We start from the raw sequence: 13636 nt of genomic DNA, 5'->3' as shown, positions 1-13636 counted from the left end.
CCCCGTCTACGCATTGAGCCTTGGCCTTCTGATACACATCTCAATTCTATCAAAATAGTATGAGTATTTATACTCCCTCTATTGTTTTAGGCACCGAGTTCCAGATTTTTACATCTCAGTAAAACCATCCTTCAGCAATTCAGTCAGGGGAAAAATTTAATAGGAACCTGAGGGGTAACATTTTCACACAAAGGGTGGTGGGTGTATGGAACGGGCTGCCAGAGGAGGTAGTTGAGGCAGGGACTATCGCAACGTTTAAGGAGCAGTTAGACAGGTATATGGGTAGGACTGATTTAGAGGGATACTGGCCAAACGCAGGTTGGTGGGACTAGTGTACATGAGACATGTTGGTTGATGTGTGGGCAAATTGGGCCAAAGGGCCTGTTTCAACCCTGAAAGACTCTATGACTAATTATTTTCTTATCCGTTTAAAAATCACACGAGTTAATATATTATCGACAACACCACCAAGCAAAGAACATATAGAAACATATATGATTATTAAGGGTTTAGACACGCTACAGGCAGGAAACATGTTCCCGATGTTGGGGGAGTCCAGAGCCAGGGGCCACAGTTTAAGAATAAGGGGTAAGCCATTTGCAACGGAGACGAGGAAACACTTTTTCACAGAGAGTTGTGAGTCTGTGGAATTCTCTGCCTCGGAGAATTCCACAGAGAGTGGAGGTTGGTTCTCTGGATACTTTCAAGAGAGAGCTAGATAGGGCTCTTAAAGATAGTGGAGTCAGGGGATATGGAGCGAAGGCAGGAACATGGTACTGATTGGGGATGATCAGCCATGATCACATTGAATGGCGGTGCTGGCTCGAAGGGCCGAATGGCCTACTCCTGCACCTATTGTCTATTGTCAAAGAAGCTCCTTCTTAACTATCTTATAGAGGCATCCCATCATTTTATAAACATCAAGTTAATTTTCTACCAACTCTTGGTGTCCAAAGAAAATGCCGGCATCTGGGTAAGTTGCTCATAAGCCTCTTCTATGTTAGAGGCTATTATAAAGGATGCGGTAACAGGATTCTCGGAATGTATCAATGGGATTACACAAAGCCAACATAGATTTCTGGTGGTAAATCCTGTTCAACAATCTTTTGAGAATGTAACTGGTAGATAAGGGAAAACCAATGGAAGTGGAGTATCTGGATTTCCAGACGGTCTTTCATAAAAGATTGTTTTTTTGGAAAATTAAAGTAAATTGGATTTTGGGTAATGCACTGGCAGAGAGTGAACATTGGTTGACTGACGGGACACATGGTGTTAGAATAAGGGAGGTTTTTTTTCTTCAGGATAGCAGGCAGTAACAGTGCAGGGTTTGCGGCCATAACCTTTCCCCGGGGATAGAAATGTCAAAGACCAGAGGATATAGCTTTAGGGTGGGAAGGGGAAATTTTACAGGAGACATACGTGGCAAGTGTTACTTTTAACACATTTTTAATTGAGGGTGGTGGGTGCCTGGAACGGGCTGCCAGGGGTGGTGGTGGAGGCAGATACGATCGTGGGGTCTTAGAGGCTTTTAGTTGGGAACATGGATATGCAGGGAATGGAGGGATATGGATCACGTGCGGGCAGAGGAGATTAGTTTATACACTGGCGTCACGTTCGGCATAGACGTTGTGAGCCCACGGGCAGGTTCCTGTGCGGTGCTGTTCTATGAGCCGCTCATAATATGCATCAATTCTAATATCATACTTATACAACATTATTTTAAATATAGAAATACCTACAACCGATGGTATTAGAAGAGACGGAACAAGAACTAGCTATAAAAATTTCAAAAGAGAGCTGGGATAAACACTTACTATATGTGCATAAATGCTCGATCAACGTAGGACATACTCTAATTCAATATAAAACATTACATAGACTATATTATTCAAAAACTAAAATAAATAAACTTTTCCCCAATGTCTCACCCATTTGTGATAAATGTCAGTCACAAGAAGCTACCATAGCGCACTCTTTTGTTTTCTGTATAAAAATTCAAAAATTCTGGAACGAAATATTTGAAATCTTCACAAAATTATTTAAAATAAAACTTGTACCAAAAGCAGAATGGATCATTTTTGGAATATCGGAAGGTAACCCCAAATTAAATGTGTTTCAAAAGAACTTACTTAATTACGGGCTAATAATAGGAAAAAAGCTTATACTCAAATTTTGGAAAAATGCTCCAATACCAACAATAAAAATGTGGATTTCAAACATGTTCGAAACACTACACTTGGAAGAGATGAGACTCCTCCTAGCAGGCAAAGCAGACCACTTCCAAAAGACGTGGTCTGCATTTACAGAACTATTACAAGCATAAGGTGCAATAGTAATTTAAAATATAAATGGTACCAGGATCTGGTAACGGGGAGTATAAAATAAAATTAAAAAAAACAAGGTTTGTGTATCCTTTTTTGCGGAGTTTTGTGTTACAATAGAGCGATTGTTTTTCCTTTTTTTTTCTTTTCTTTCTAGGGTCTTGTTTCCTTTCTTTACTTCCTTCTCTAATTTCTTCCCCAAGGGGCTTTCTTCTCCAAACACTTTCCTGCACCTTCACGATTCTTGCTCACTTTCCTTACTTCTTTTATTTCTACCTTTTTTAAAGCTCGAAAAATGAAGTGGTACAACAAAATGTAACAAGATATATGTGATGTGTATTACTGTAATTTACTGTACTTCTAATAAAAATAAAATAAAAAAATTTAAAAAGAGTTACTCCAAAAAAAAAAAATAAATAAAAATATGCATCAATGATTTGTCTGATGAAACAGAATGTAATACAGGTCCACCACTCAGGCAACTGGTTGTCCAGATGCCCAACCCCCCACCCACCCCCGCTTAATCCGGACAAAATCCCTCCGCCCCCCCTCCGAATATATGGCACCTTGGCCAGGTGAGGTGGCCGATCACGACCTCATTGGGACTTCCGCGCCGATCAGCGGGTCGAATTTCCCCACTACGGCCTGGGTTCTGGAACTCTGGCCAGGCTGGAGCCGGCAGATCCGTTCCCATAGCCGACTTCAGAGGCACAATTTGTCAGCTGGTATCTCAGCCCCCACCCCCCACCCCACCCCAACCCAGTGACCTCTGTTGGTCCTGAAAACTGGATAATCCAGAAAGGTACAAAATACTGGAGTAACTCAGCGGGTCAGGCTGCATCTGTGGCGAAAAAGGAGTAGGTGACATTTCGGGTCGAGGCCCTTCGTCACCTATTCCTTTTCTCCAGAGATGCTGCCTGACCCTGCCCAGTTACTCCAGCACTTTGTGCCTATCTTCGGTGTAAACCAGCATCTGCAGTTTCCTTCCTGCATATTGACTCCAGAAAAGCTCTGGAAACAAGTGTGCCCCGGAAATTCGATGGCAGTCTTGTGTCGTGAAGTTCACTGATGATAATAACTGGGCAGGGTGAGAAATGGTTAGGATACAAAAAGCTGTTTTAGTAAAATGGAAAGAGAGGCAACAACATGGCGGATGTAGCCATTTAATTTAACTCAGTATGTTATAATTATAACCAGTTACCTTTAAATTTTATCTGCCTGTAATTATGTGGGTGGGATTTATACGTAGTCTGGGGGCGTGGTTCGTGGTTCGGATTCTGGCGCAGACTCCCAAGCAGTTAGTTTAGTTCGATGAAGATCGTGGGAGAGACATGGTTTTCGACCTTGCACGAGCATGATTGAAACGTACTTATACAAGAAGAAGCTTTTATGCATTATCTTACTGCTTTGTACTTCAATAAAGAAACTCAAGCCCCTGTCCCACTGTACGAGGTAATTCACGAGTTCTCCCGAGTTTTCCCGATTCGAACTCGGAGAATGTCCGTAGCGGGTCCGTAGGAGTTTGTGGATGTCTCGTAGCGGCTCGTAATGCTAACAGTGGGCATAAAAAGTAACAATTTTTTTCACCACGAGTATTTTTTTACTCATGGACATTTTTTGCAGGGGTGAAAAAACATCACGAGTCACCGGTGGTCCCGAGTACCTACCGTTAGCATTAGGAGCCGCTACAAGACATCCACGAACTTCTACGGTCATTCTCCGAGTTCGAATCAGGGGAAAACTCGGTAGAACTCGTGAATTACCTCGCACAGTGGGACAGGGCTTAAATCAAGAGACTGTTTTCGGAAGATTCATCTTTCGACGGCATTGAATGTCTCGTGGAGGGCTCGTGGGGCGTATCGATTACCTTCTGATCCACGGTCATCAATTAAAGTGACTATGGAGGGCTAAACCCGTGAGACGTTGTAAGAAACTGTCACTACAATAGCGGATGTGGATACATGTGAAGTGATTCATTTTGCAGGCAAAGTGAAAAGGTGGCACATCGGCAACACCAAGCGCAGGCTCGGCGATCGTTTAGCTGAACACCTCCGCTCAGTCCATCTTAACCAAGCTGATCTCCCGGTGGCTCAGCACTTCAACTCCCCCTCCTATTCCCATTCCCAATCTGACCTTCCTATCCTGGGCCTCCTCCATTGTCAGAGTGAGGCCCAGCACAAATTGGAGGAACAGCACCTCATATTTCGCTTGGGTAGTTTACACCCCAGCGGTATGAACATTGACTTCTCCAATTTCAGGTAGTTCTTGCTTTCTCTCTTCATTCCCCCCCACCCCCTTCAGTCTGAAGAAGGGTCTTGACCCCAAACGTCGCCAATTCCTTCTCTCCATAGATGCTGCCTCACCCGCTGGATTTCAATGAGATATTCCCAGGGGTGGGAGAATGCAACCTTCATGTGGTCCACCCTGTTTCAACGAATGCAATCAACCTGGCATGCACAAACAGAAGATCAAACAGAACAAGGTGTTTCAAGAAGGAACTGCAGATGCTGGAAAATCGAAGGTACACAAAAATGCTGGAGAAACTCAGCGGGTGCAGCAGCATCTATGGAGCGAAGGAAATAGGTAACGTTTATACGTTCAGACCGAAGAAGGGTTTCGGCCCGAAACTTTACCTATTTCCTTCGTTTGTGTACCATCAAACAGAACAAGTTGTCTTACAACTTTAGGCTGTGCACGCCATACGCATGAGGATGAAGATATTCCCAGCATGTGGATGTAACAGCAATTAAACCGGCAAATTAAATATTGCCCTTCATAACACGAGGATCTGTGTACTGAAGCAAGGATATTTTGCAACTACTCTGCAGGGCTTCGTTGATAGAGCACCTCCTCGAAATCCTCCCTGCGTTTGCAGAACATAGAAAATAGAACATGGAAGAGATACAGCACAGGAGCAGGCTCTTTGGCCCGCAATGTCCATGCCGAACATTAGGCCAAGGGACACTAATCTCTGCTGCCTGTGCATGATCGCTCTGATCGCTGCATGACATACCTTTAGAAAAGAGATGAGGAGGAATTTGTTTAGCCAGAGGGTGGTGAATCTGTGGATGTCAATGGATATTTTGTAAGGTGGAGGTTGACAGATTCTTTATTAGAATGGACGTCAGGAGAATGGGGTTTATAGGAATAGGAATCTGAATAGGAATACTTTATTGTCACATGTGACAAGGTGCAGTGGGATTCTTTGCTTGCATACACAATGTATACAATTAGCAGCCACCTACAGCGCTGACAAAGTTACAAAGCACGCCGGCTCCCCCTTTTGCCCCCCCCCCCCCCCCCCCCCACCACCACAGCGGTCCCCCCCACGCTGGGTCCTCCATTGTTCTTCCCTTCCCCCCTCATGGTGGTTCTCCACGCTCTCATCGACCGCGGGTCGACCCGCGAGGCATCGCCGCCGCCGCGAGGTTTCACCACCGCCGAGGCCCCATCGTCGCGAGACTTCACCACTGCCACTGCCAAGGATAGATAAGGCATGATTGAATGGCAGAGTGGACTTGATGGGCCGAATGGCCTAATTCAGCTCGTATGATATCCATGTGCTTATCCAAACGCTGCTTAAACGCCACCATTGTCTTTGTTCCATCCAACACCCCCGGCAACGTATCCCAAGCACCCACCACCCTCTGTGAAAAAAAACCTTCCCCGCACATCTCCTTTAAACTTTGCCCTTCTTACTTAACCCTGTGTCCTCCTGTCTTTGGTTATTTCCACCCCGGGGAAAGGCACTGACTGTCTACCCTGTCTATGCCTCTCAATTTGATTAAGGAATGACTACCGCAACTTTTCTACACACACTGCAGGCTAAGATCATGTACATAAGTGATATTCGGTCCATCAAGTCTACTCTGCCAATCAATCATGGCTAATCCATCTCTCCCTCCTAACCACATTCTCATGACTCTTCCGCATAACCCCTGACACCTGTAACTAATCAAAACCATGCTACCGTACTAATAAAAACTTTTTGGATGGGTCTGTACGGGAGTTCATAATGGTCCCAAAACACCCACTGCTGTAATACAGGAAATGCAACATTCAGCAATGTCTTCCCCAGGCCAGGTAATCACTTTCTGTTTTGTTGAGCCAGGGATAAAATATTGTCCCGGACACTCACTGTTGCTCCACGGAGAAAAACGCCAAGCTCAAAACATCAATATCGATGAGTCTGCTCAGCGCCACTGGTCATAACTCAAACAAATACACGCCAGAAAAACTGAACATTAATAACTTTGCAGACCACGGTATATTTTGTGTTGTGCCAAGTGTCATGCAACAAGCTACGATACAAGATTTCAGTGTAACTAATGGATGGGAAGGTCTTGATAATTGCTTTGTTACAAGGGGCGACACGGTGGCGCGGCGGTAGAGTTGCGCACCCAACACTATCCTACACACACACACGAGGGACAATTTACACTGATGCCAAGTCAATTAACCTACAAGTTTGGAGCGGGGGAGGAAACCAAAGGTCTCGGAGGAAACCCACGCAGGTCAACGTGCAAACTCCTTGCAGACAGCACCCGTCGTCAGGATCAAACCGGGTCTCTCGCACTGTGAGGCACTAGCTCTACCGCTGTGCTACCGTGCTGCCCTCTGTGATAGCACCTTTCTGAATCCTAGATTACAACGCCACAGGACATTAATCCACTTGCACGTACCCTGGCAGTGAATTGTGCATTTGCAACACTTGGTGTCTGATCCCTTAACTCTTTTTAGGCCAGTGAATGTTCGCACTCACCCCTTCCCTCATTCGTTACAACGGGCCTGCCGATTTGAACATCGTGGAGCTGCGGTCTGTGGTCTGCGGAGCTTCCAGCCGCGGGTGGTGTTGACTTTAAACATCGCGGAGGCCTGGGATCTTTCGCCAAGGATCGCCAGTGTTGGAACTCAGCCTGTGGACTTCAGGAGCCACGGTCTCCGGTAGGAAGCGGCCGATTCGGAACTCCAGGCTGCTGAGAGTGTTCTTCCGACGCTGGAGCCCCGATCATCATGGAGAAAGGGATTGAAACATCGGGCCGCCGTTGCGGCGACTGCGGATGCCTAAATAGGCCCCGACCACGGGAGAACAAGAGGAAGAGGACTGGACTTTAGTGCCTTCCCTCTCAGTGGGAAACGTTGATTCCCCTGTGGGGGATGTTTTATGTTTTATGTTAAATTCTATAGTATTGTGTTTATCTTATTTGTGTGCTGCATGGTAACTCAAATTTCACTGCACCAATTGGTGTACTTGATAATAAATGTCCTTTGTCCTTGTCCTTACTTGTGAGATATCTGTGGAATGCATTGCGATGAAGGCTGTGGAGGCCAAATATTGGTTATTTTTAAAGTGGAGATTGATAAGATTCTTGATAAGTACGGGTGACAATAATAGACAATAGACAAGGAGTAGGCCATTCTGCCCTTCAAGCCAGCACCGCCATACTCTGTGATCATGGCTGTTCATCCACAATCAGTAGCCCGTTCCTGCCTTCTCCCCTGACATATCCCTGACTCAGCTTATCTTTAAGAGCTCTATCTAACTCTTTCTTGAAAGCATCCAGAGAATTGGCCTCCACTGCCTTCTGGGTAAAACTCTCTGGGTAAAAAAGCGTTTCCTCATCTCCGTTCTAAATGGCCTTATTCTTAAACTGTGGCCCCTGGTTCTGGACTCCCCCAACATCGGGAACATATTTCCTGCCTCTCATGTTTCTCACAGAGTTGTGAGTGTGGAATTCTCTGCCTCAGAGGGCGGTGGAGGCCAGTTCTCTGGATACTAGAGCTAGATAGGGCTCTTAAAGGTAGCGGAGTCAGGGGATAGGGGGAGGAGGCAGGAACGGGGTACTGATTGGGGATGATCAGCCATGATCACAGTAAATGGTGGTGCTGGCTCGAAGGGCCGAATGGCCTACTCTTGCACTTATTGTCTATTGTCTATTGTCTAGCGTGTACAATCCCTTAATAATCTTATATGTTTCAATAAGATATAAAAGGTATCGGGGGGTTATGAGGAGAAGGCAGGAGAATGGGGTTGAGAGGAAGAGATAGATCAGCCATGATTGAAGGCGGAGAAGACTTGTGGGGCCAAATGGCCTAATTCTGTTCCTTGAACATACCTACAGGTTTTTCATTTGAACACCTTCAGATTGATTTTTTTTTTTTTTAAATAGCTGCAGCAGGAAAAGAAGCATGCCATAGCAGCAAGCTGACTAAACACATCACGATTTCCGCGAGAGTCACCTAACCTTCTCTGTCACCTATTAGGTCAAAGTCAGACCCGTGGGCAGGCAGCCTCTCACCGAACTGTTAACGTATGCGAGCCCGTAACCCCGGCAAAACAGACAGAAGCCATTATTTCTAAATAGCCAGCTCACGGAGAGACAACTTCATGAAGATGATTATTAATGTCTCCGCATTAGCTCCTGTCACACGATAGACGTCCTTTGGCATTCACACAGTGCCAAAGCTGCTCAACGTCAGAAGACGACCTATAAATCATCCCGCACACCGGTGTCATGTCCAGAAGTCTACGTGGACCCGTTTCATTAAAGGGTTTAGTTGTTTTTAGGTTTAGTTTAGTTTAGTTTAGAAACGGCGCGGAAACAGGTCCTACGGCCCCACCAAGACCACGCCGACCCAATTCTTGCCATTGAGGGAGTGCAACGTAGATTCACAAGGTTAATTCCCGGGATGGCAGGACTGTCATATGCTGAGAGAATGGAGCGGCTGGGCTTGTATACCATGGAGTTTAGAAGGATGAGTGGGGATCGTATTGAAACGTAAGATTATTAAGGGCTTGGACACGCTAGAGGCAGGAAACATGTTCCCGATGTTGGGGGAGTCCAGAACCAGGGTCCACAGTTTAAGAATAAGGGGTAAGCCATTTAGAACGGAGACGAGGAAACACTTTTTCACACAGAGAGTTGTGAGTCTGTGGAAATCCCTGTGGAGGCCGGTTCTCTGGATACTTTCAAGAAAGAGCTAGACAGAGTTCTTAAAAATAGCGGAGTCAGGGGATATGGGGAGAAGGCAGGAACGGGGTACTGATAGTGGATAATCAGCCATGATCACATTGAATGGCGGTGCTGGCTTGAAGGGCCGAATGGCCTCCTCCTGCACCTATTGTCTATTGACCCACGATCACCCCGTACACTAGCACTATCCTACACACAATGTACTATCCTTACCCAAAGCCAATTAACCTACTACAAACCTGCGCGTCTTTGGAATGCGGGAGGAGACCGGAGCAGCACGGTCACAGGGAGATCGTGTCCTCAGTCTGATGAAGGGCCTCGACCCGAAACGTCACCTATTCCTTATCTCCAGAGATGCTGCCTGACCCGCTGAGTTACTCCAGCTTTTTGTGTCTATCTTCAGTGCGAATCAGCATCTGCAGTTCCAATTTGATATCAATTAGGTCAATACAACGTCTTCTCTGTTTCTCACAACTTAAGGGCGATTTTTTCGGCAACTGCCGGCGTCATGTCAGTGTCGCCACAAGATTTTGAACATTTCAAAATCCAGCGGCGACAAAAAAAAATGTTGCGAAAAAACGGCGCGCGTCAATACGTCATCACGCCGCGAAATTTTCGGTGACCTGATACGTCAGTTAAATGATGCCGGGAGTCGCCGGAAAAAATCGCCAAGTGGGACAGGCCTTTAATCCAGGAGGACAGGAATTTTTTGTCTGACTGGCCTTAGCGCATGTTAGGGGGGGGGGGGGGGGTGTGGGGGGGATACACTTTCAGTGATTAAGCCAGTTAAATTGTCATAGATTTAATTTGCACCAATTTCTTATTCAGCAAGAACAAAACTTTCAATTCATTGCCTCCTCCGATGCAGCCCACAATCTTTAATAAATGTGAAAATCAGGCCATGGATTTATGTATAATAATCCTTGGAGTTTTTCGTGAGCTCCACACAGCAAATCTACTCATTCACAATGCACCTTCTTGGGCTCCACTTTCCTTAACTAATTATTTTACATTCATCCATTTTGTATTGCTCTCGGCAATTACCTAAAAAGAAATTGAATTCCATGACACTCTTTCTGAATAATTGCTTCAAATTAATCTTGTATTGTTTCCAAATTTACATTCGGTGTCTCTTGTCGTGATTAAAAAGATCAACTCTTCCAAGGTTTACTGTCTAGATATTTATTCTTAAGTACTTTCCGACCTTCAAGTTCCTTGGTTTCGGTTTGAGTTTAGTTTATTGTCACGTGTACCGGGGTACAGCCCTAGTGAGACCACACCTGGAGTATTGTGTGCAGTTTTGGTCCCCTAATTTGAGGAAGGACATTCTTGCTATTGAGGGAGTGCAGCGTAGGTTTACAAGGTTAATTCCCGGGATGGCGGGACTGTCACATGCTGAGAGAATGGAGCAGCTGGGCTTGTACACTCTGGAGTTTAGAAGGATGAGAGGGCATCTCATTGAAACATATAAGATTGTAAGGGTTTGGACACGCTAGAGGCAGGAAACATTTCCCCGATGTTGGGGGAGTCCAGAACCAGGGGCCACAGTTTAAGAATAAGGAGTAAGCCATTTAGAACGGAGACGAGGAAACACTTTTTCTCACAGAGAGTGGTGAGTCTGTGGAATTCTCTGCCTCAGAAGTCGGTGTGGGCAGGTTCTCTGGATGTTTTCAAGAGAGAGCTAGATAGGGCTCTTAAAAATAGCGGAGTCAGGGGATATGGGGAGAAGGCAGGAACGGGGTACTGATTGGGGATGATCAGCCATGATCACATTGAATGGCGGTGCTGGCTCGAAGGGCCGAATGGCCTACTCCTGCACCTATTGTCTATTGTCTAAAAGCTTTTGTTGCATGCTAACCAGTCAGCGGAAAGACAAGACATGATTGTCCACAGTGTAGATTTGAGAGTGTGGAGCGATTGCAGTATGTGATTGTAGATCCATGGCCAGCACGTAGTCGCCTGGGTTAGGCACCATCTTGGCCAGAAGTCATGTACAAGGCTAATATTTTCTCGAGCTGCAAACTAAAGGGCCTGTCCCACTTAGGAGACCTAAACAGCAACCTCTGATGACCTTGCCCGCCACCCAAGGTTTCCATGAGGTCACCGGAGGTTTTGGTCACTCTCCCTAATGGTCGAAAGTGGTTTCCGCGTGGTCGAGGCTTCATCTAGGTTGCTGCTAATTTTTCATCATGATTAAAACTGGCCTCGACTAAAAATAGGTTGCCGTTTTAAAAATCGATAATTTTTTTGTCGCAGGTCTAGTCGAAGCCGGTTTTCTTCATAGTCGAGGAAGGTTTTCAACATGTGTGTGGGAGGTGGTAGGAGGTTGCAGGTCACCTCGACCTTGATTTTTTTTTTGGGTGGCGGGCAAGATCACTAGAGGTTGCTGTTTAGGTCTCCTAAGTGGTACAGGCCCTTAATCGCAATACCATTGAGCTTCAGGGGTGGGGTGCGACTCGTCCTTGATGATGCTGCCGGCCTTGCAGAGGCAGCGTGAGGTATAAATGGAGTCAATGAAAGGGAGGTTGGTTTGTGTGACGGTCTGCGCTGCGTCCACAATTCGTTGTAATTACTTGTGGTCTTGGAATGGAGCTGTTCCCAAACCCAGCTGTGATGCATCCCGATAAAATGCATCTGTAGAAGTTGGTGAGAGGTGTCAGGGGACATGCCGAACTTCCTAATAGCCCTGTCCCACTGTACGAGTTCATTCAAGTGCTCTCCCGAGTTTAAAAAAAAATCAAACTCGTGGTAAGCACATAGAATGTACGTAGCGGGTACGTCGGAACTCGGGGACGTCTCTTAGCGGCTCGTAACGCTAACGGCAGGTACTCGGGAAACGCGGTAAGCTCGGGAAGACTCGTGAAGATTTTTCAACACGTTGAAAAATGTCCACGAGAGCCCCGAGTACCCACGAGCGGCTTTTACCGTAAATCTCTGAGTTCGAATCAGGGCAAACTCGGGAGAACTCTTGAATGAACTCGTACAGTGGGACAGGGCTTTAAGTTTTCTACGGAAGTTGAGGCGTTGGTGTGCATTCTTGGTCGTCTGGGGTACTGAATGTGGATGATCAGCCATGATCACATTGAATGGCGGTGCTGGCTCAAAGGGCCGAATGGCCTACTCCTGCACCTATTGTCTATTGTCGTCGCTTCGGTATGGGTGGTCCTGGAGAAGTTGTTGGTGACACTGGCAGCGTGAGGTATAAATGGAGTCAATATAGGTTGGTTTGCGTGGTGGTCTGGGCTGCGTCCACAATACGCTGCTTGTACTTGAGTTTGACTTGATTATATTTATGTCGGGTATATCTAATATCTATATCTAATCTGTTTGGATAGCATGCAAAATAAAAGCTTTTCTGTGTCCCACTTTGCTGGATCCTTAGGCGGCACTCTCTGACCACCCTGCTCGCTATTTAGAAACATAAAATCCTGATATCCAGAGACATTTATACACCAGCGAAGCAGACTGAAAAAACGTTTAACAAATTGTAAGATTATTTTTTTAAATAATAAATTTACTTCAAACGTTTTTTTGAGAAATAGATTTTAATACTTAAAATTGAGTAAAACAAATAATCTATTTACCTATAATATAATAATCTATTTGAGTCTGAAGAAAGGTTTCAGCCCGAAACGTTGCCTATTTCCTTCGCTCCATAGACGCTGCCGCACCCGCTGAGTTTCTCCAGCATTTTTGTCGACCTTCGATTTTCCAGCATCTGCAGTTCCTTCTTAAACAAAATCTATTTACCTCGCTTGGCATCCCAATGCAGGTCAGAAAGGGGTTGTGACACAAACTCCAAATATATTACATAGGTTCATAAGTGATAGGAGCAGATTTAGGCCATTCGGCCCATCAAGTCTACTCCGCCATTCAATCATGGCTGATCTGTCTCTCCCCTCTTCTTCTTCTTCTTCTTCTTCTTCTTCTTCTTCTTCTTGTGAATGAAACATAAATAAACCAAAGGAATAGTTAGATTTCAAGCCGGGTGTTGAGCAGCCAGGTTGTTGTCTCTGCGTCAATGTCCGCCAGGCCCTGACAGAGCTCCATTTGGTGGGTGGTAGAGCGGGCACCCAGAGATGACATGGTTGGTTCCGCATTCACAGGCTGGGCTCAACCTCTCTCAACTCCATTCTCCTGCCTTCTCCCCATAGCCCCTGACACCCGTACTAATCAAGAATCTATCTATTTCTGCTGTAAAAATATCTGTTGACCTGGCCTCCACAGCCTTCTGTCGAAGGCATACTTGTCGAAAGCTACACAGTGGCAGAACGTCTGATTATTACGAGGACTTTACTTAATGTATCATCATTGAGGTAACACGTTGCATTATATCTAAAT

General features: G+C 45.7%; 1 protein-coding gene across 5 annotated transcripts in view; it reads right to left on the bottom strand.

Moving 5' to 3' along the window:
- The window catches only part of cep128 (centrosomal protein 128), a 401773-nt gene that overhangs the window by 114011 nt on the left and 274126 nt on the right, over window positions 1-13636 (bottom strand). The window lies entirely within an intron of this gene.

This window comes from Amblyraja radiata, chromosome 9 (genome assembly GCF_010909765.2).
Source record: "Amblyraja radiata isolate CabotCenter1 chromosome 9, sAmbRad1.1.pri, whole genome shotgun sequence".
In the NCBI taxonomy this organism is placed as follows: Eukaryota; Metazoa; Chordata; class Chondrichthyes; order Rajiformes; family Rajidae; genus Amblyraja; species Amblyraja radiata.
This window is presented reverse-complemented; position numbering and strand designations above follow the sequence as displayed.